A 20,806-nucleotide genomic window follows, 5' to 3' on the forward strand; every position below is an offset into this window, starting at 1 on the left:
CTTTGCAATTATTGATTATAAGACAGCAAAATTCTTATCGTTATTAACCCTTACTGTATGCCATTTGTTAATGTCTTCAATGAACGGTCCATTTATATTTCATGGGTTTAGTTACGTTTTCGTGATACAACAAAAGAGCTATTATTTATGTTTACTTTGCTAATTTGTGAGAGCGTGTGAATACTGTCTGGAACGGCCTGTCGCCATCGTTAGCAGTTTATTTGAATGCAATTAAGAAGAAGATTGTTTATTTTTCTGTTCGTATATTAACTTTGATGTATCTAAAGTCTAAAGTAAATTTTGATTATTTATTTGACCTCTAGTGAATTGGTTACTTTTATATTGAAATCTAAATTTACAGTCATATTTATTTATCGCCTTTAAGTGAAATAAAAAATAACAGTTTTATTTCGAATACGCCGCTGTAAGCAAAAATACTTTGAAAAAAATTAGAAAAGAAATACTTCTCAAAAAACCATAATTTTCGTTAAAATTCTCGAGGTTTTTTGCTTTTTTGTTGGCATTTTTCCAAACTTTAAGGTAGTCAAACACAAACTGGATGACGCAGCTTGCTCAAAATTTGACAATATATCCTATCAGTAGGTCAGTAGACCGCGAGGTCGAGTTTCCGCGAGGAAAATACAAAAAGTCATAAAGTTATTTAACGGAGCTCGTATTGTAAAAATTAACTACTGTATATCATCAAAAGCCAATGACGTTTTCTTATGAACAGCGGCGGTGACAAGAAAGCAATTATTTCCTGCTAGTTTTAATGTCTTGCATAACTAATTAATAAAGCATAATTAAATTTGCGAATACATTATTGCAATTACAGAGATTCCTAATAATCTCATGACAGCAGGGAACAATTATTAAGTACTCTAATTGTATATTTTTACGAGGCCAATTGACTTCAAAATAAAACTTAGTTTCGTTGTGCACCATAACGCAATTTTATTATGTTGTGTGGGAACCGTAATATTATATTATAGAACCAAATAATCAAGAGATTATGAAAACCACCAATCGGCATAGGGGTCACGAGGTTAATTCTGACCCTTATCTTCTCAGTTCCATCACATATTCCATTACAAAACTGATAACATTTATGTCAATATTATTTACTTGTTTTTCATATACATAGTGTGTGTAATATATACATACATTAAATATACTATTAAAATAATTAATTAGTATATAGTTTATGTATATATACATATAAACTGTATATACAGTTTTAACTTTTACGCGTACATGTATAGATGTTATAACTGTTCAGTGCATTATGAAATTTTAAAGCATATGTTTATGCGTCTGCGATAAAAAACGAACGCATCTTAACGTAGTCAAACACCATTAACTTATGTTACTCTGGTACTCGCAGACGTCTGAATCCAACAACATTCGAATGCACCCGAATGCCACACAATCTTTATCCAACCAACTCCGCTGCGTTCGGGTTCGGCGCTCGATGCTTGGCTCGTTCAGTCCGGAGGTGACCGCGGGCGGGGCGGCACGTGCGGTGCGCGCCTCGCATTTATATTGTTTTGACTCTGCCAACCATTGTTTAATTCCATCCGACTAGAATCGATACGACATTGATGCAAATCTGCATGGCCTACAGCACTACATCTGTCGATTTAATTGCGTAATACTTTAAAACAGTAATGTGTTATTTGTACTTATAGGAAGTACGTACACGAAGAGGTGATTTATTGACAAGTGAAACTTTTGATCGTTCATTCATCTGTTGGATGACCCATCTATGTTTTGTCATTGGACCATAAGCGTGCAAGTGATCTTTGTTGTAAAGGGAAGCATGCAAATCAATAATCGAATGGATGCCCAGCTGCGAGCAACCGAGAGCTCTTACTGTGAGGTTTATTACACGGTTGCATATTGATTAGTTCTCTGCCGAGATCACTGGATATTTCAGAGAGCGGTAAGTAATTAAACTACTTAATTTTTAATTTACCTAGGAAATGGAAACAAGGTTAAATGTCTATGTGTAAATGTATTAAAGGCTTATTTAGCCTAATATGAAACAACAACAATTTTATCAAGGTAGTTGAATTGAACGTAAACATTTTCTATAAATACAACTTTAATTAAGCTTTTACCGTCACATAAGCTTCCCCGCGCACTTGTACCAACAAGCGTGTGTTTTTCCGAGATATCTCTAACGAGAGAGGTAACCACCAGGTGTAAAGATAGAAGTACAATTTGCACACGCCAATGCTAAATTTAAACACAAGCAATGTTGAATGACAGAGAACAAAACATTATACATCGCAAAGAGAAAGCAATATTATAACTTCGTTTTGTTATGAATTTATTATTTCAGTAGCAATTTAACGTTTTTGGAAACGTTTATGAAGCCTTTCTATCATCAAGAGCATATGTAATCAGATGTTAATCGACATGATCTAACAATGTTTGCATTAACATGTAAAGCATTGTTATATTAAGATGTTAAATTAAGAAAAATTAGAAAAAATATACATGAACGCTAGTACCAAAAATTATAATTAGTAGTACAGAGATACTCATTATTTAAAAGTGACACGCTTTTATTTATAATTTTGAATTTTTCATTAAAACCCCTTATCGGCTATCTATGTAAAACTTGTTAAAAAACGTTCTATTCCTTTATTGGTGAAACATTTATTTAAAAATATTACAACACAGTTTATTACGTAGATAAAAAATATGTAGACATTGAAATATCAATTACCGGACAATCAATCCATTAACGTGTCATTTCGTTTTAGTCTTGATCAATAATTTAGTCCTAAGTCGCAAACAAAGACTGTATTACCAGCAAATTGCCGCTGTATATCGAGCGATGACACAAGCGTCGGTCGCGATGTTTTGTTACTGAAACCGGCTAAACCATCGTTCCAAGAAATGTCCGTAAAAATAAACATAAACGTTGCCCAATAAATCGACATGACAACGTACCAATTTATTTTTATACCGTGAATACTTGTACTATAAATCGAATCGGTCCTCGTACCGGTTCTATACACGTTTCACGCCAATGACATCCCTCGTGTCAAGGGTGTATAGCTCGCCCTATTCCCAGACGACACATGTATTTACACTTCTGGTGTCGCGCCCGACGCTAACACTAAGCCTCTCCACACCGTAGCCAACATCCTGTGATGATAGTTCTGAAAATGGAGGTTAAATATTATTCCTTCAAAAGCGCAGCAACTGTTTTTGGAGCACAACCGCTCTCTTCTATCTGTTCTGACCACACTCATGGACAGTTCGGTGACTCAACTCCGCTGTTTGAGTGTCATTCTGGATGACATAACCAATTTCAATACTCAGCCGCATCTATCCATTACTAAATAAAGGGCGTTAAATATCACTGTCGAATTAATTGACACTATAAAGCTGCAATCAGAACCCTCACATACTCTAGTCTGTGCTTCGCGCATGCTAATCCCCACGTCATTCACAGATACCAGGTCGTACAAAAAAGATTCATGCGTATGGCAACAGGGGCGCCGTGGTACGTACGCAATGCAGACTTGCACGTTGACATGAAACTGCCAACAATCGTCTGGTTCGTTAGACGGGCATCAATTCGTTCAGACTCTGCCGCTCAACACATTGATTGTAGCTATTGCCACCTACTATACGATCACACACGGTACATTCAAACGTCGCGTCGTCCTGAGACCGACACACGTTTTCGAGTTTCCAGACGACGCGATGACTATAAGACAAACCATGTACACTGCACACCGTCATCGTTGCCATTCGATAATCAAAGGGATCCGACCTCGTCGGAAACGAAGTCGGATCGTATATCACAGGAGGAGCGAACCCCGGTCATACCAGATAGAAGCATTGCAAGATTGTTCTTCCACTTCTTCCCCCAGCGCTAACGCTTTTCGAAGTGGTAGCATTGATATTTGCCAAGCAATAGAAACCGAGGTACGGCCCTCTCGGCCATCCTTGTCACGGAATGCCGGGAGGCCCTCCTGGGGGCCCTAAAGGGTAATAACTCCATGGAGCGTTCCACTGAAGCTATCTAAGAGCTCGTCGGCCTTTCAATCCGGTAAAATAGTAGCATGTAGCGGTCCGAACCGAGGTTCCCCCGGGAACCCTCGAACTTCGCCACTTTAAAAGAGGCCTCAGACGAGGCGCACTCTGTGCCTTGCTGCGTTAGAGCCCTCGGAATCTGAAGATGCCATTTTAGCAACAGTCACAGTTCGATCCAATGAAAATAACATTTGTTCTACATATACCACAAATAGATGATATGAGAGTTACATTGAGGCTTTGGAGCGTTCTATAAATTCTATCCAGGCTTTCTAAATACATGTCAAGATGATGTCGTAAAGATGAGTCTACCACCTGCTCGGATAAATGCCACACACTTGAACAGAACACGCGAAAAATAATGACTGTTTTAAGGTTATATAATTTTATATTTAATTATTATTAAAATAATCTTTAGGCAAATATATCACTTCCAAATCGTGCTATCTTACATAAAGTCGTTTATAAAAACCAGCTGGTATATACCAGCTTTCCGGTTTTCACATTGTGTAATATCAAACTTCCTGAGAAAATCGGTAAACTTTTTGCGGACATTTTCATTTTTGTTTTTCTTAGACTAGCAGCTGATTTGGCCTTGTTAGACAACATCGAATCGGAATACTGTTACTTCTTTGATCACTTACTAGCCTAACGAGTGAAATCTCTAATTTAGTTACTGTAAAGAAATCTATCCCGGATTTTTTGTCATCCCAAACCAGAGGAGCTGTAAATGGCAATTAACCTCCAACGTTCGCATTATTAATTGCGGACAGAAGTCAAGCTGAGGATGTACCCAACGAAATGGCAAATTGAAAAATTAATCTTCCATTAATCGTACACACTAAATTTTGAAATTCATTTAGCACGTTGACTAAGATATTAACAACCTGAAACAATTTTAAACTATGATACTTGTATTTACACATTGCAGATATCATAGTTCCAAATAAGGTCTACAATACGATAAAAATAAATATTAGGGTTCTCTCATCTACCTGTTTGACCTTGCGTGTGAGATTGTGTTACTGGAACAATCCCACTAGAACGAAATTTGCTGCGTAATGCACATAAAGCCCATAGATATTTTAAAGACTTTTAAAACGGACGAGATTTGACATCTGTCGTTAATGCTTCCATTAAACTTCGTATTAGGTATTGATTTATTTATTTATTTGAATAACAAACAAGTATATCAACATGACAAGTATATTATACACAATTTCCAGCTTTGTCTACTGTACTATGTAATATATATATATATATATATATATATATATATATATATATAAAGCAAGTAAACACTGTGTAATACGAATAAGATGCAATAGAAAGGAAAAACACAACTAGTCATTGAACAAAATGAGCTCTTTATATATACAGGATGAGTTATAGAAGTAAAAGCTTTGAAGGGATAATATTTATTTGCTGTTAGTTAATGTATAGTAAACCCTATCGAAAAATCAAGTTTCAATAATAGTGAAATTATTGGCTTGTCGTATTCCAATACAAATAATTCAGCTTCTAAACTATTTACCGACAAATAAACTATATATACACCCATATAAAGCTTATACATCAATAACACTATATACATTATATAATATTCTCAGATTGATGACGTGCGCCCATCATTGTCATCATTATCAAAATTTTTAGCTGTAGGTAGTCCACTACTGCTTGACAGTCTATGTTCAGTAGGACCGGTAGGAAGCGGCCTGCATTCAGCGTGTTCCTACAACATTAACAAGGTCGTCTGTCCTCCGTGTGGGTGGACGTCGATAACCAATCCCCCTGTGTATTATTTGTGCCTAACATGTATTTAATTGAAATCGGTTTAATTGAATTAATGAGATGCAAAATAGATCGTTAATTAGCTGTTGCAACATTGTGATTGCAACGCATTAGACCTCCAAAAACGTTCACGCGTGTCATGATTTTGCAACATTAAGCCAAAACAGGTGGTACTTTAAACGTGTTGGGTGTCAAAGTAACATAAGATGGGAGAAATCTTAAAGCGCATTTGCAAAGCACATCCGACCGCAAAGGGGGAAGGTAACCAGTTTCGCCACCTGGTTGCATCATATACACACCGTCGATTCACGTCGTTTTACTAAAAATTCATCTCCATATAAAAAGCAAGTTGTCGATTAAAGTTTAAATAAATTATTATAATAAAACAAAGCAATGTATAAAGATGTTTATTATTTACATCAATTATTTCCGCTTTGTATTAAATATACGTTTAATAGAACCATCGCTAGTAATCTCAGATTTTTTTGCAATAATTGTGATATTGTGATTTTAAAAATATATTAATATTTTTTCTAGTTTAACTCAAAGTATTAACATAACATATTATTAACATAACCTAGCTATTTACATTAAGATATGTAAGAAAAAGAGTTGGTACGACAATCAATGTAAATAGCTGTACGCAAAAATTTAATTTAAATTTTATGTTACATCTATCGTTAAACACTTGTTGTTATTTAGATTCCGTGGGTTTGAAATTAAACCATAACTTCGTTTTTGATAGCTAAGCTCGAGGTCTCCCTTAAGTGGCTCCTAATTATCGGATTAGACGACATGATTCGTCGTCGTCGTTTCCGCCCATAGACGCCCACTGTAAGATATAGGCCAGGGCATAGAGACATTTTCCATAATCGACACGCTTGGCAGGCAAATTGACGATCGCAGTGTGGTATAAGGTTTGGTAGGCAGACGACGCTGCTGGCAATCCCCCGAAAACTTATTTGTGAGCAATAATTTTATATCATTAATGCAGAGTGTGAATTACATACAAAATTACAGATTGCAAGTATCAGTCTTAACTTCTGGGCTACTGCGGCTCTGACATGTTTATGATGTACATTTTAAAATCGTACAGTCGAAAACACTGGTCTAAAAGTATTTTTTTTTTATTTTAAAACCATATCATCGTAAATATTATTTATCTAAGTTAGGTGCACGTTAAAATTTATTCAACTGGCAGTTGGTAGTAAACTACTATAGCACCTCTTGTACATAATAGCGACAAGGTCAGATGCTGTTGGCTAACCCGACTTATTTTTACAGTGACCAACTGTAACAATTGCTTTTATACATAATCTTTTAGATGTGATGGTCATTAAATGTTCTTTTTGTGTATTGCACACGAATAATTGAACCTACGAAAAAAAAGTCTTCTCAAAATTTTTCACTCCGTATAGCTTATTTGCTATAAAATAATATATGGTAAGCCTTATCCAAAAATTAATGATTTAAGAAATAATCACTAACGTAATGATAATGTAGTAAGAAAAAGTATTTTAGAAACTTGAAACTTAGAAACTGCCAGATGTCATTGGCCTGTGGCATGTCAGTAGAAAAAATAAACGAAAGAAACATTTTTCAGTGATTATACAAAGTAATTGGAAACAGGTGTAAAGGCTTTAAAACTTTTTGCTGAGAAATGGGTTATATAAAAATTTACAGCTAATTTGTCAATAACCCATTTAGATATTAATTAATTTAAATATGCCGTAAACACTGGTAACAAAGTACAAAGTTCAAATATTTGTAGTTTACTGAACAACATTATAAAATAGTACCTCTCTCAATCCTATTTGCAGCAACTATTTGAATAGTAAATATTTTTTAGTATCTTTTAAATAAGTATTTGCAAAGTGACAGGCCATTGTCTTTTTCTTTATGTTGTCCTAACTTTGAATATTTTCATTACTGATTCATCCCGTTCGTGTTTTGAATCGCTTAAAGCAACTTCACTGTGGTCGGAAATTCCTTTGGTCCCAATGATTCATCAACCCTTTATCCCTGCCGCTGTAAAGATATTTTTATTTAAAATTTTATCAACGCACTTAAAGTGGTAATACACAAAGCCGTTATAACAGGTTTTGTCATGGATAAAGTCGAAGATGCTTATACCAAATACTAGTTTAAAATAACTCCTGTATATATTACACAGAAAATATTATTAAGGTTAACTTGGTCCGTAAACTATCTGGTGTATTGTACGGTACCTTTAAAGTTTGATGTCACTACCAATCACTTCCAAATTAAATCTAACTTACAAATAAAATCAATTTGCATGACCCGCGTATTTTATATAAGATCGTAAAAATATTTTCGATTCGATAATCTTTCCCTATAACAGCACTGTATAAATGTCTAAAACATAACAAATCAATCCGTTAAAGAACTTGGTACCAACATTCCACGTTGGCTAAAGACCGAAGTTGCTATTTGTGGTCGACGGGTTTAAACCAGTCGATTGTACTGTACTATCCTGAACGTTTTGTTCGTAATAAATATACGTAGCCGCAAACGTCCGTGGAATGACTAGATTGAAAAGAACAGGTTCGTACGCAAGGACGGCGCATCGTTTAGCAGACATTACGCATTAATCTTTCCATTCGTGTTTACTTATGATGACCTTTTCAATATATTTATTGTTAGACATAGTATATGTTACCGATTTTTTAAACATAACACTTCACTTTATGTTTACGCAACGTGCGCTTATATTGTAATAAACAACGACTTATTATTAGGCAGAGCTCTGTACATCAACGAAGATCTCAGCATAAACAACTTAATAATTTTCAAATAGCATTATAAATTTTAGTTTCAATTTATTCGCCCAATATCAGTTCTCTAAAATGAAAATCTCTGTAAATTGTTTATAACGTACTAGATATGAAAATATAAAAATAATAGCTTTTCCAAACGCCGGTACCGGTATGAATGTAATAAGAATATGTAATAATATGCATAAGAAATAACCTGAAATGGCATGTTCAAAGAATTTGAGAGTGTATGTATGTACTAAACAGCTTTCACCTGCACCTGCAACTTGGATCCCGTCAAAATCCACTTTAATGGATCTCTATAATTATATAACTGGATGTATAAAAAGATGATGTTTTTCCCAAAATTTTTAAATGAATATAAAAGTTTCATTATATTAAAAAAAAATCTGGACCAAGAAAGCAATTTCTAAGGCGTTTAATCATTACAGCTTTCTATTTGACTAACGGATGTCCTCGTGCCTCATAGAATAAGCACATCGAATGTATCTTTAACCTTCATATTTGTTAGCAGTATTTTATTCAGTTGCTACATTACTACGCAACTGTAACATTTATATGTTTTTAAAAAATTATAGCTTTTTACAGTATTTACAAGTTTATGCAAAAAATATAAGAAATACAATAGACTGGTTATAAAAATAACTGATATACCAAGTTTTCCATGTTTCAAATAATAACAAAAAAAAAATTGTAATATTTTACAATTTTTCAACCCACGTATTAAAAACCTGCGTATGTGTATTATATAGAAATGATAACAAATAAAATCTAACTAATAGACCAGATATTTATTATACTAAAACACATCATTTTGATTGTTTTAATTTAGTTTGGAGGTCGTTCGGTCAGAATAACGACAGTCAGTGGCTACAATTAGGTTGTCCCACGCGATATTTCTACTACCCACACATGCCGTGTTCAGTTGTTAAGTGATTTAAAGATAACATCTAAAATGGCATTATTTTACATTAAATATCGACGAATTTTATTTAAAATATAATCGTCGAAATTGCTTCGGACTGTTACGAAGTAGGAAATTTATTGAGTTTTTTATTTATTAGAAACGAATAAATGCATTGAAATATTAGTATTTCGATGTATTTATTCGTTTATTTTCTGTATTATACTGTCGAAATTCTTGTATTAAAATTGTAAAATTCTTTTGAATGGTTTTATCACAACATTCTTTTGTACACAACGTTCTTCTGTTGCTTTTCTTTTCTCATATTGTTATCAAATTTTATAACTACAAATTTGTGTAGATTATATTTTAATGCTTCGAAGTAATAATTAATAGCAAATTAATTCATTTCCAAAATCGCAGTGGCACTGAAAATTTACGCTTCGGTTTACCGGTTTTATTGTTGCTCTGTAACTAGTGTCGCCCGCATCATTTGAAATAGGAGCAACAGCCGCCATTATTCCGTCGCCTTCGAAGGTACCAACAAAAGAGTTATTTCTGCAGAACAAAAGAAATCTGGCACGCCGCAAATGCAAGCTTTTAGCATTTACTAACGCAAAATTGGCTCGGGATGACTTCTTTGACATTTGTAGATTTTTCTGATGCGAAATTTCTTTTTTATTGGTATGCTTTTTATTACCCATCCAGTTTTTACGTTTCTATTACGTTTTGTTTGTTTATTATAAAAATTGTGTATTTAAAACCATATATTTAATTTATAATTGCAATCATTTAATCTGTTTTTGTAATTGTAATTTCTAATTAATGAAACAATTTACAAAAAAACAGTCTATATTACTCATTTAATAATGTAATATTCGTACATAAAAAAGGCAATTTTAATAAATCATATGACTAGGCCTATTCTGTTGAGAGATATTAGTGAACAATAAATCACCCTATTTTCAAGCGATAATGAACTGGGCTCGTTTATTATTGTTCATCGAACTTGTTCGCGTTTACCATTGCATAATGCTATTAGTTAGATCGGTAGTAAGGTCAAATCATTTACAAGACTACTCTATTTTTAATAATAGTTTGCTATGGCATACAACAGCTAACTAAAATATATGACTCAAATGAATGAACTGTTTTAAATCAACATTGAAAAATCTCTATAAATAGATTACAAGGGAATCAAATCGCTAAGGAATCTCTGTAATCTAAAATGATTGCAAAATCTCATTTCCGTCATACGTATCGATCTAAAAGGTGACGCTGGAGGTGGGAAGAGTTTTCAACGCCCCTTACACTTTTTTACACTAAATATTTAAGCGCTACTCTCATATACATGAACGAATAGTCTAAACTGGGTGTTGCATTGCTATCGACTTTTGATGTTAAGAACTCGACCGGATAGATCTAATCACTGTAACCTAAATATATTTAAACTTTTTATCTGTCGATTTACTATTCTACATATTTTAATACAACATTCGAATGTTAATATTCATGTCGCAATTCATTCAGAAGGCTCAAAATCGTACCAAAAGCCGTAAATTCGCAAAATAGCCATGACACTAAAGTGCGATGCACTTTGCGGTCTGCGCACAAAACACTAAGCCGTTATTTCCTTACTGTACCATTATGGTAAGTAAATATGAAAGTAAAAAAAAATATTCTCTTGAAGTAACAACGCTGTAGGAACATTACCGTATGTGGCGATGTTACCATCACTGTATAAACGGATGTTACGCAATCCATTGTCTACCGCTTTAAATGAAATCCATTCTTACAGAACGTTGTAAATCTCATTTACATTTATTCCCAAAACAACTTTACGAAAATAATCATGTATGCCTTAAAAATAAAAAAATGATATGTTAAACACAATAAAATATATGTAAAGTAATGGTTTGTTTTTTAATTGTAATATGATAATCCTGTTTACAATTAGTTATACACTAATAATAAGGTTTTAAGTGACTTACCTTATTAAAAATCATGTAAAAATTATCACAAGCAGATCAGTATTTATATTCAATTAGAAGCTTAGTACAAATAAAACTAAGATCCGTTCTTATCTTATCTATTTATTCAAGTATTTTTGTGTATTATCTAAAAAACTCTAGAAATTAATTTATACTTTCAATTCAAATACATTTATACATGCTAACTATTTGATTCAATAGGTGATACAATATTTATGCTATAAATAAACTTTTTAATTAGTCAAATAAGGGTAATGAGGATTTAGTTAAAAATAAATTAAATTTGAAAAATTTGTAAAATGTCTTCATTAAGTTTTTAATGTACCCATTGAATTTTAATCTGTACGAAAAAATCTTTTTCGCCTCGTGTTCAAATAAGGCGATAAATTTAACTTATAAAATCGAAATGTCAAATCTACGTCAGATAAATTTGTTTATTATTAAACTTCATTTTACATATGCGCACAAAAACAAGTTTAACAAGTAAAGATTAACCTATTTTATCTAATAATAAGGTTAACATTTTGTGACTTCGTTTTTATCTTATATTAAATTATCTAGAATGCGTATAACAATATTACTTACTGTGATATACTTAGTCTAGACATAAAATTTCTAAACCTTTGACCTAGTTTCTTTAACCTTGTTTCGCTACGAATTTATTTTGAATCTTATACAAAAACAAGGCTGGATAGACGTAAATTTTGTTAATGGTTATTTATTTCTCGTCATTACACTCTTTATATTTCGTAAATTTATTCGTCTTTTGTAACTTTTGTAAAAATAAGACCTTTACCATAGATCAGGATATTTATAGGTTCATAAATTCTAAATTCCAACAATTGAATTGATTGTCGTCTACTAGCATAAATCAACAGTCAAATGGAATTATTATTAGAACGAACGGGACAGTAAGTGAATGCCCTTAATACTTTTAAAAACAGTCACTCATAATTAAACTTCCAGTCACGTCGAATTAGATAGACGTGTAATTAATAAATAAGTCAAAAAGACGTGGGACTCGGTCGTTCACTGCTGGTTTCTCCTTAAAATAGACATGTGGGATGTTAATTATAACCTACAAACAATTTGGACTAAAAATATTTAACTATTATTTTAACTAACGCAATATTTACACATTTTTATAAAAGTTGTCTGAATGTGTTACATATTAAAGAAAATTAGCAACGCTTTATGTTGCCTATTAAACTGGATTCGGAAAAAGAGAGACATTTCCGTAATTACACTTAATTTTGTTCAGTTAAACCATTTTTTTTAATTATATGTTTAAATTACAAACTGCAATACGAAATTAGCTACTAGGTGTCTATCATAACTTTCGATTATTTTCGTGAAGTAAATCTTAGTAATTCGGTGAAAAGTGTTACTTAACCTTTATCAATCAAAATCGAGGGTCTGAATATGTCAAAATAACAAACTTCAGGTTATAACATAAAGTCTAACAGTAACATTAATTTGACGATCTGAGACGCATTTAAAGTAGCGACATCCGCTAAGAACAGTTTGAGTTAATTATTATTCAACAGCACTCAAACAGTCACGTCGGCGTTTTGTGAGCGACGCGATCTGACTTTGTTATTTCGCCCATTCACAATAAAATTAGGAATATATATTGTACAGACTTAAAAATCTTTACTCATAACGTAGGTATACATATCTGCATAAACATTTAAGTGCAATTGTAAATAAAAAGCTTCGGAGAAAATGTTTTCTATGTTAATCTCTGCCGCTAAATGACATAAGTTTAAAGCTTGGAAAAATAACATTTACAGAGATTGCTTTTATTTTAAAATTTCATTTAATATATATCAATAATAACTACAATGTGAATTAAGTTATTGAATTTTCTAAAAACAGTCGTGTCATCGATCCGTATCTGGATCAGGGGTTATTGATCTAGAAATTTAAAAAGGTTTCCTCGTTCATTGTCTTAAACGACAGCGCCCGCATTATGGAAGATACCAAACGTGCCCAAGTGGCGTCGGTGCTCTGTTAATAGCGCCGTCCGCCTTCTCAGTTTCGACGCATGCTTTCGAACCAATATACGAGTAGATTATATTTCACAACTGAAATCGCTTAAACCTTTCTCTTTACGAACTATGCAACATGTAATAGCTGGATATTTTATCATATGAGATTTGGCACGCAATTATTTTAAAATAGATTCTAATTGTATCTTTAATTTAGAGGTCTCTTCATGCTTTGCACGCAGAACTATTATATCTTTCCACTTGAAGTAATAGTGTAATGTTGCAAACACATTAAAAACGTGTATATTTATAAAGGATGATTAATTACACGCGTAAAAAGTTTAAAAGAGGTGAATGAATAGCTCATTTGTTAGCAATAGCTTTTAGACTTATTTCCAATCACCCGTACAAAGTGATCACTTTGAAACTATCTTAATGCTAGAGGCCAATAACTTCTGGTAGTACATCGTCTACAGGGACAGATAGTAAACAATTATTAACTACAAACGTAGTAATTTGAAATTCGAAAACATTTTTCTTACTATGTATGGCGTTATTTATTATTTCTGAAAAAAAATATTGGCGTAAAGTATATATATTTATTGATAGTAATATAGCTAAACATTCATGCATTTAAAACTTTTCACCTATAACCATTTAATCAGTTTATGAAAATTGAAAACAAATAGTCTGTTGAAAGTAAACTTTGTATAACCAAGATACTTGACCTAGAAAATGATATCAAGTTCGAACGTTATATAATCGAATGTAGGAATAAATACGCGATAATCTTCCTTATTGTAAACGAGGTTCATGATTATTCCAACCTCATAAGGTGTGTTTGATCGCATGTAACATACGAGCAGACTTATCCTACATGTTTACGTTTGTAAAGTAAAAATATCATGAAGAATGAAGCCAGTGACATTGAGCTCCCTAAATCGAGATCGACGAGGGTAGATATTTATAATTTCACACCCACTACACAACGCTATGCCATGAATTCTCATAGAGACGGAATTTTCTATTTGGAGGGTTTACGAGAGACACGGCGTTCAGAAATTTCAATGTTATGTATTATTGACGACATTATTAATTAGTCCTTTTAAATCGCGACATTCGAATTATCTTAACTTTAAGTGTTTATGTTACTTATTTTGCCACAAAAGAACCATTTAGTTATCGGTAACCAGCTGTTTTCAATGGAATAGTCGCTAAAATGTATGTATGATATTTTTGTGACATGAAACTACCATATTTTAAACGTAACAAAGCTCAGAATTCGAGTCATGATAATTAATTAGTCATAGCTCAGTTCGCACTATAAAACTACATGATGCCGTAAGATTACATTCCGATCAGCAAGACATTGTTCGAACGAAAGTATTTCACTTCATGCGTCCATCCCTGGTATGCGGCAGTCAACTAAAGTCATTTATCAACGATATGACTTGTTGATTCACCATGCCGTTGTTCCTAAGAACAATAAAATACCAAGTGTTAGTTTTACACGACATATCTTCTTGTTTTTCTTACACTCCGATAAAATATTAGATATCGCATACTATATGTAACTATTGAATACGACTGATTAAAATCAGAAGACAATTTTATTTACATAGTGTGACTATAGTACAGTATAGTGATCAAATGAGAAAAAATTCGCCGGTATATAAAACTAAAAAACGCATTACATTAACAAAATTTTATATGAATAATATATATGAATTATAAACTTTTTATGTTAAAAATTTTTATTGCAAAATATTATAATGTTATTTTTGTAACAAAACCGGTAAAAGATGTCACGGTTACATTTATTAGCTTCTATTGAGTAGACTACGCTACCGCATTCGTAATAATAAAAAAAATATAAGCTGTCGTGGCATGTGACCTTACTTATCATTGATTTCATTGTATCACGGTAAATAAGTAAGCTACGATGTAATTGTAATAATTAACGATTACAGGGGTTTTTTTGTTATTATTTCTGTGTGTGGCTTTTGTAATCAAAATTGTATTCAATGCGTAAGATCAATTCGCAAGTCTTATGTCATTACCAAATCAATTAAATTTATGCAATATTTTGTACTCCTCCCTATACAAGATGGAATCAGGAACGAGGAGATTCGTAGACGCAGACAAGATACAAAATTATTATATTAGTTTCTTTGTCAAATTACTGAGTGGCCAAATAGCTCGCAAAACGAATAACCTCTTGCACCTTTAGGTTCTAGAGATTGGAGTCTGAAGTACAACCAAGCGGAATGTAAGACGTTCACTCATAAGGTGATCAGACAACTTTGCCAAGCTTGTCGGAAGACACAGGATGCAGGCTTCTTCCAATAGGTCCTATTGGAAATCTATCAGTGAAAAAAATCAAAAATCTATCTATGTCCAGTTGTGAACCCCCTTCGGATCCAATGATGATGTTGACGTTGGCCGACGTTTTTTTCGTGACTACGACTTGAAATAATATTACGTTTATTGGCCCACGTATAAGTTTTGTGTCGTATATTGTAATGTATTGTAAATTCGTTGGCTGCGATATACACACACACACACACACTTATATATATATATATATATATATATATATATATATATATGTATTTATATATATACATGTATATATACATACATATATAACAATTAATATATATTGCTTATCTTATACAATTGTTACATAATCTAAAACTACCTGATAAAAATTGCGTCGTAGAATTTAATATGAAAATTCATTCACGGTTATCCTTGTTTGCGCTGAATATGAGACAAACAAGGTTGATATCCCCGAGCCGAAACGGTTTCCCTGTTAATCCCCCGTTGCCGGGCGTGAGCAGGATTTACATACATACATACTCTGTGACCTATTTTCCAATATAAACTTATTTTTCATCAAACTCTACGCTCTCATAGAAAATACAACCGCAAGTTGAACATGTGTGAAATTTGCAATTCAATCGTGCTGTGTATTTTTTAAAAAAAAAGTTTTTTTTATAAAAAGAATTAGGTAACATAGTAAAGATTGCAATCACAATATTCTTGAACTAAGGCTGAACTGATTGTTAATAGTGCTTCCTGTCTTTGCTTAGTCAGTTTTAATTTTTGGTTACGTAGTTAAGTAAAATAATCAAATACCTATTAAAACGTTTTTAGCATTCAAGTCGAGGGTGTCTGAGGGAGCCGAATTACTACGCAATCGCTAGTTACGATAGGATTATTAGTTTCAGGAGCTAGCATTCATTGCTGATAGGTGTAAAAGTTTTATAGAGGTATGTATAGCTTATACGTTGACAATTGATGTAATAAATACAGTAGTAATAATATATTAATAGCAAGCGTTTTAAAAATTCAGTTTAGATTCTAAATATTAAACTTAATTATTGTTTACTAACTGTCCCTGCAGAGTTGTCCTGCCAAATGTCATTAGCCTGTCGCATTTCAATAGAAAAATTTCAGAGCGATTACCTTATACACAATAGTTAGGAATTGATGTAAAAGATTAAGATTTTTTGCTGACAAACGAGCTATACATTAACAATTGGACCTAGGCCTTCTCTTATAAATCTATGTCCAATAAGAACGGTTGAAAACGGCCAGTATCCTGTGTGTTCCATCGCCGCGTTCGCCAGTATCTGGTCTTCACCCCAGAAATTTAACCCCAATGGCCGTATATTCTTGGTACTATGTCGCCTGCGCACTGCGACTTCAACTTGCCTATCCGCTGGGCTATGGTCGTTTCTTTCGTTCGTCTACGGATCTCCTCATTTCTGATACAATCTCGAAAAGAAATAGCTAACCCTCTCGACATTTCACAAGTTGAGTAACTGCGAGCTTGTCATTGAGGCCCTAGTGATAGACCACATACAAATCCCTAGTTAGACATTCATGTACAAAAATTCAGGTGAGTAAAGTACAAATTAACACAATTATAATTTACATTCGAAATAGTTATTCATGTTAATTAGCTCGCCGACCGAATGTCATTCCTCACTGCACAGCACTGGAACATCACTTCACGCCTGGTGCAAAACAAAACCTCATGTTTATACATTTCAGAAGGAATAAAACGAAACGCATTTCAATAACAAAGTGAGGTAAACAGAGCAGGCCGGAACGACGCTCCAATTACTCTCTGTACATACGCCAGTTATAACCCCACGTGATTTTGGTCAATGTCTAACTGCAAACTGTTGTAGGACGATACGCGTTAACGACGTATAGAAAAAATAAATGTACAAAAACGTATCGAAACTTTATTGCCGCGCGTTCACTCTATTGTTTTCATTGTTCCGCATTGAAGGAACGACGTAAGAATTACGATGGATAATGAAACACTCACATATCGTGTTTTATGAGTAGTGCATTTTCTCCTTGCGGCTTTCGCGATAAACCACACAATACTGTAAGTTTTCTTTCACATTCATAGTTAAGGTATTGTACTCATTTACCAAGAGATCTACTTGGAACGCCAGAAATTTGTTGTTTTCTTTGTCATTCATTCAATAAAAAATACTAACAATGTAAAAACTAATTAATTACAAATTAATTTTATCCAATAATTACACTACTACCCAAGTGGCATGTGTAGTAGGTAAATAAGCAATTGTATGTTCGCTGAATATATCAACTCTTATGTAATTGTTGTTCGTCCTCATGTCCCATACGTGTGGAGGAAGAGAGTAAGTGCCAATTATAGCACCGAGGTAGATTATAGGATGCGTGAATAATATAGTGTTCCGCTGTGGATAGTATCGTCGCTTCCGGGCCCCACCGTCCGCTGAGCGATGGGCGGCCGGCCGGAAATAAGGCACGTGCGCCGTCATGCAGTTTGCTGAGCCTTCATGCTTCGTCATAATTAGCTACCGTGTTATCGATCCTTTCACAACTACTTATACGTACGAAACAAATATTTAACCTAATTTAATTTAAACTATCCTGTAAAATAGTAGTATACACAGTAGTATATACTACTATTTACTTGTATTCACTCGTTCATAAGATGTAAATTGAGATGTGGATTATTCACTTGATTTGGTTTTTGAATTAAGTTTGACACCTTAGAAAATCATAATAAATCATTAAACTAAATAAAGTAATATAATTGTTTACTGACTATTGTGTAATAATTATGAAGAAATAAAAACCTTTTTATTTCTTTAAATGCTACATAAATAATAGTGAATAATTAAAAATGTTAAATGTGGTACATAACTCGAATGTAAATATGGTTCTATCTGAGGTTATTTAAAATTATTTTATATTATGTATACGGAAGGCAGATTTTTAATAGTTAATTAACATCGAAAATATTTTTACAAATTATAAATCAAATACGACATTAACGAGAATAAATCGCTAGTTATGAATAAAAGATCTCATTGAAGGACGCGCCATCTCCCCTCCGTGACTTTTAGTATGAAGGTCGGCTGGCCTTTGTCTCTTTTAAAATAAATTTGAACAAAATTGGGGATCCGTTTAGAACGCTCAATCCCTCCTCTTTGGAGGTCATATCCACAGACGTATTGTAGTTGCACAATACCATATAATGCACAAAAGTAAAACAAATGACGTCATTATGTGATTCACAATATGTATAAACAATACCGAAATCGTCTCAGTTAAAAATCTATAATTATAGAGATATTTAACATAGAGGATGTAACTACTGTTTTTTTATTTAAAAAATTTCATGTCTTTTTTTACCTAAATATATTCTGTCTATATCTGTGTTATTCTTTTCTTTACCTTCCCCTTGATTAAGAACAGAAATAATTTTTATAAGATGGTTTATAAAACAAACTTATAAAACCTTTCTTTTAGATGCAATCCCTTTGAGATTAAAACTAAGCTGTAACGCCAAGAAGCCTTTTAAAAAGTTAGCCGAGTTTGTTTCGAAGTCGTTTAACAGATTTGTTATAAAATATATGAACTCGTTTATTATGTTTCTCTTTATTCAAATCAGAAATACACATCTTGCACTATAGTGTTATAATTTTTCCTTGCTGCTGCATTAATATTTAATACCAATACCATAAGACACGGTTTTTCCTGAAATTATAAAAAAAACTACTTTGATAAATATTATGCTTTTGTATATACAATACTTATTGTATTCAGTCACTCTACCACACCTCATATCTTACGTAATAAATTAACTAAAAATTAGATATATATATATAAAGTGATTATGGGTCAGGTCAATAACTTCTGACAGCAGTCTGGAGGAACTACTAGTAAACTATGATTAATGTAATAAATTATAACATGTTTACTACAAATCGATTCGGCAATATATTTAAATTTTGAAAACGGTTTTTCTTACTACAACATCATTAATTTATTATTGAAAAGTTTGATTTTTGTATAGATGCACTAAAATACTAGTTGACAGCAAATGAGGTATATATTAAATCCTTTATAGCTTTTACACTAATTACCGATCACCATTTTGTGGTACTGTTCACAATCTTTCCTTTGAGAGTTGGATGTTACGTCTCAATGAGCAAGTAAGATCACGATCTCTGACGTTTATTAATAACACAAACAACAGTATTTTTTCGTTCTTGTAATACCTACGCGCGTACTTAATTCCTTGTTCTACGAAATATTTTTTTAATTGAATAAAGATAAATAGGACTTACTTTTTACTTGTACTTTCCTTGTTTATTTACGACTAGCTGCTCAAAAAGTTATTGTTTTAAAATTGTAGACAAATAGTACCAATTCGCATTCTTTTATTTTGTTTGACAGCTTTCTGCTGTCAAAAAAAAGAAAAAAAGCTGTCAAAAAAGGAGTTTTTACTATTTTTCTCGCGAATTTATTCTCGAGTTTTGATTAAATAAATTTACTATTTACTACTTAGCTACAAAGCGTCGTCTTCTATGGAAAAGCTACGCCTTCACAGAACACCGTCATAAAATAACTGCTTGACGGCGCTTTGTTGGTTAATGTCAAAGAAAACAGAAACTCCTGATTTTTGTCTTAAAGTCTTACCTACCGCGACGTTTACCTACCGCGTTGTGTGAACTTTTTTACATAAATAATAACAATAAATTATTTATTATAAGACTTATGCAATATATTGTATGAAAGAAATTGACAGACTGACAAGCATACACAAAATGAACAAAATAAAAAGGAAAATTAATGTTGAAACGGGAATATACAAGAGCAGATGAGTGAAGTGTTGTATTTAAACTTTCTTTTGCTGCTTTATACAATATAACAAGAATAAGATTAATAATGATTAAGGTCACGGAGAGTTCTTTTAAC

At 32.7% G+C, this 20,806-nt stretch overlaps 1 protein-coding gene across 2 annotated transcripts in view; it reads left to right on the forward strand.

Annotated features, from left to right (window-relative positions):
* Window positions 1–1,500: 1,500 nt before the first annotated feature.
* Window positions 1,501–20,806, forward strand: part of Arl4 (ADP ribosylation factor-like 4) — a 50,341-nt gene continuing 31,035 nt past the window's right edge. For both annotated transcript variants that reach the window (XM_068762273.1, XM_068762272.1), the window contains exon 1: window positions 1,501–1,942. The gene's annotated coding sequence lies outside the window, so the exon portion shown is untranslated. The remainder of the gene's footprint in view (window positions 1,943–20,806) is intronic.

The sequence above is a fragment of the Battus philenor genome, unplaced genomic scaffold (assembly GCF_028537555.1).
Source record: "Battus philenor isolate CCGP_79_NKW_IND1 unplaced genomic scaffold, ilBatPhil1.0.hap1 SCAF_16, whole genome shotgun sequence".
NCBI lineage: Eukaryota > Metazoa > Arthropoda > Insecta > Lepidoptera > Papilionidae > Battus > Battus philenor.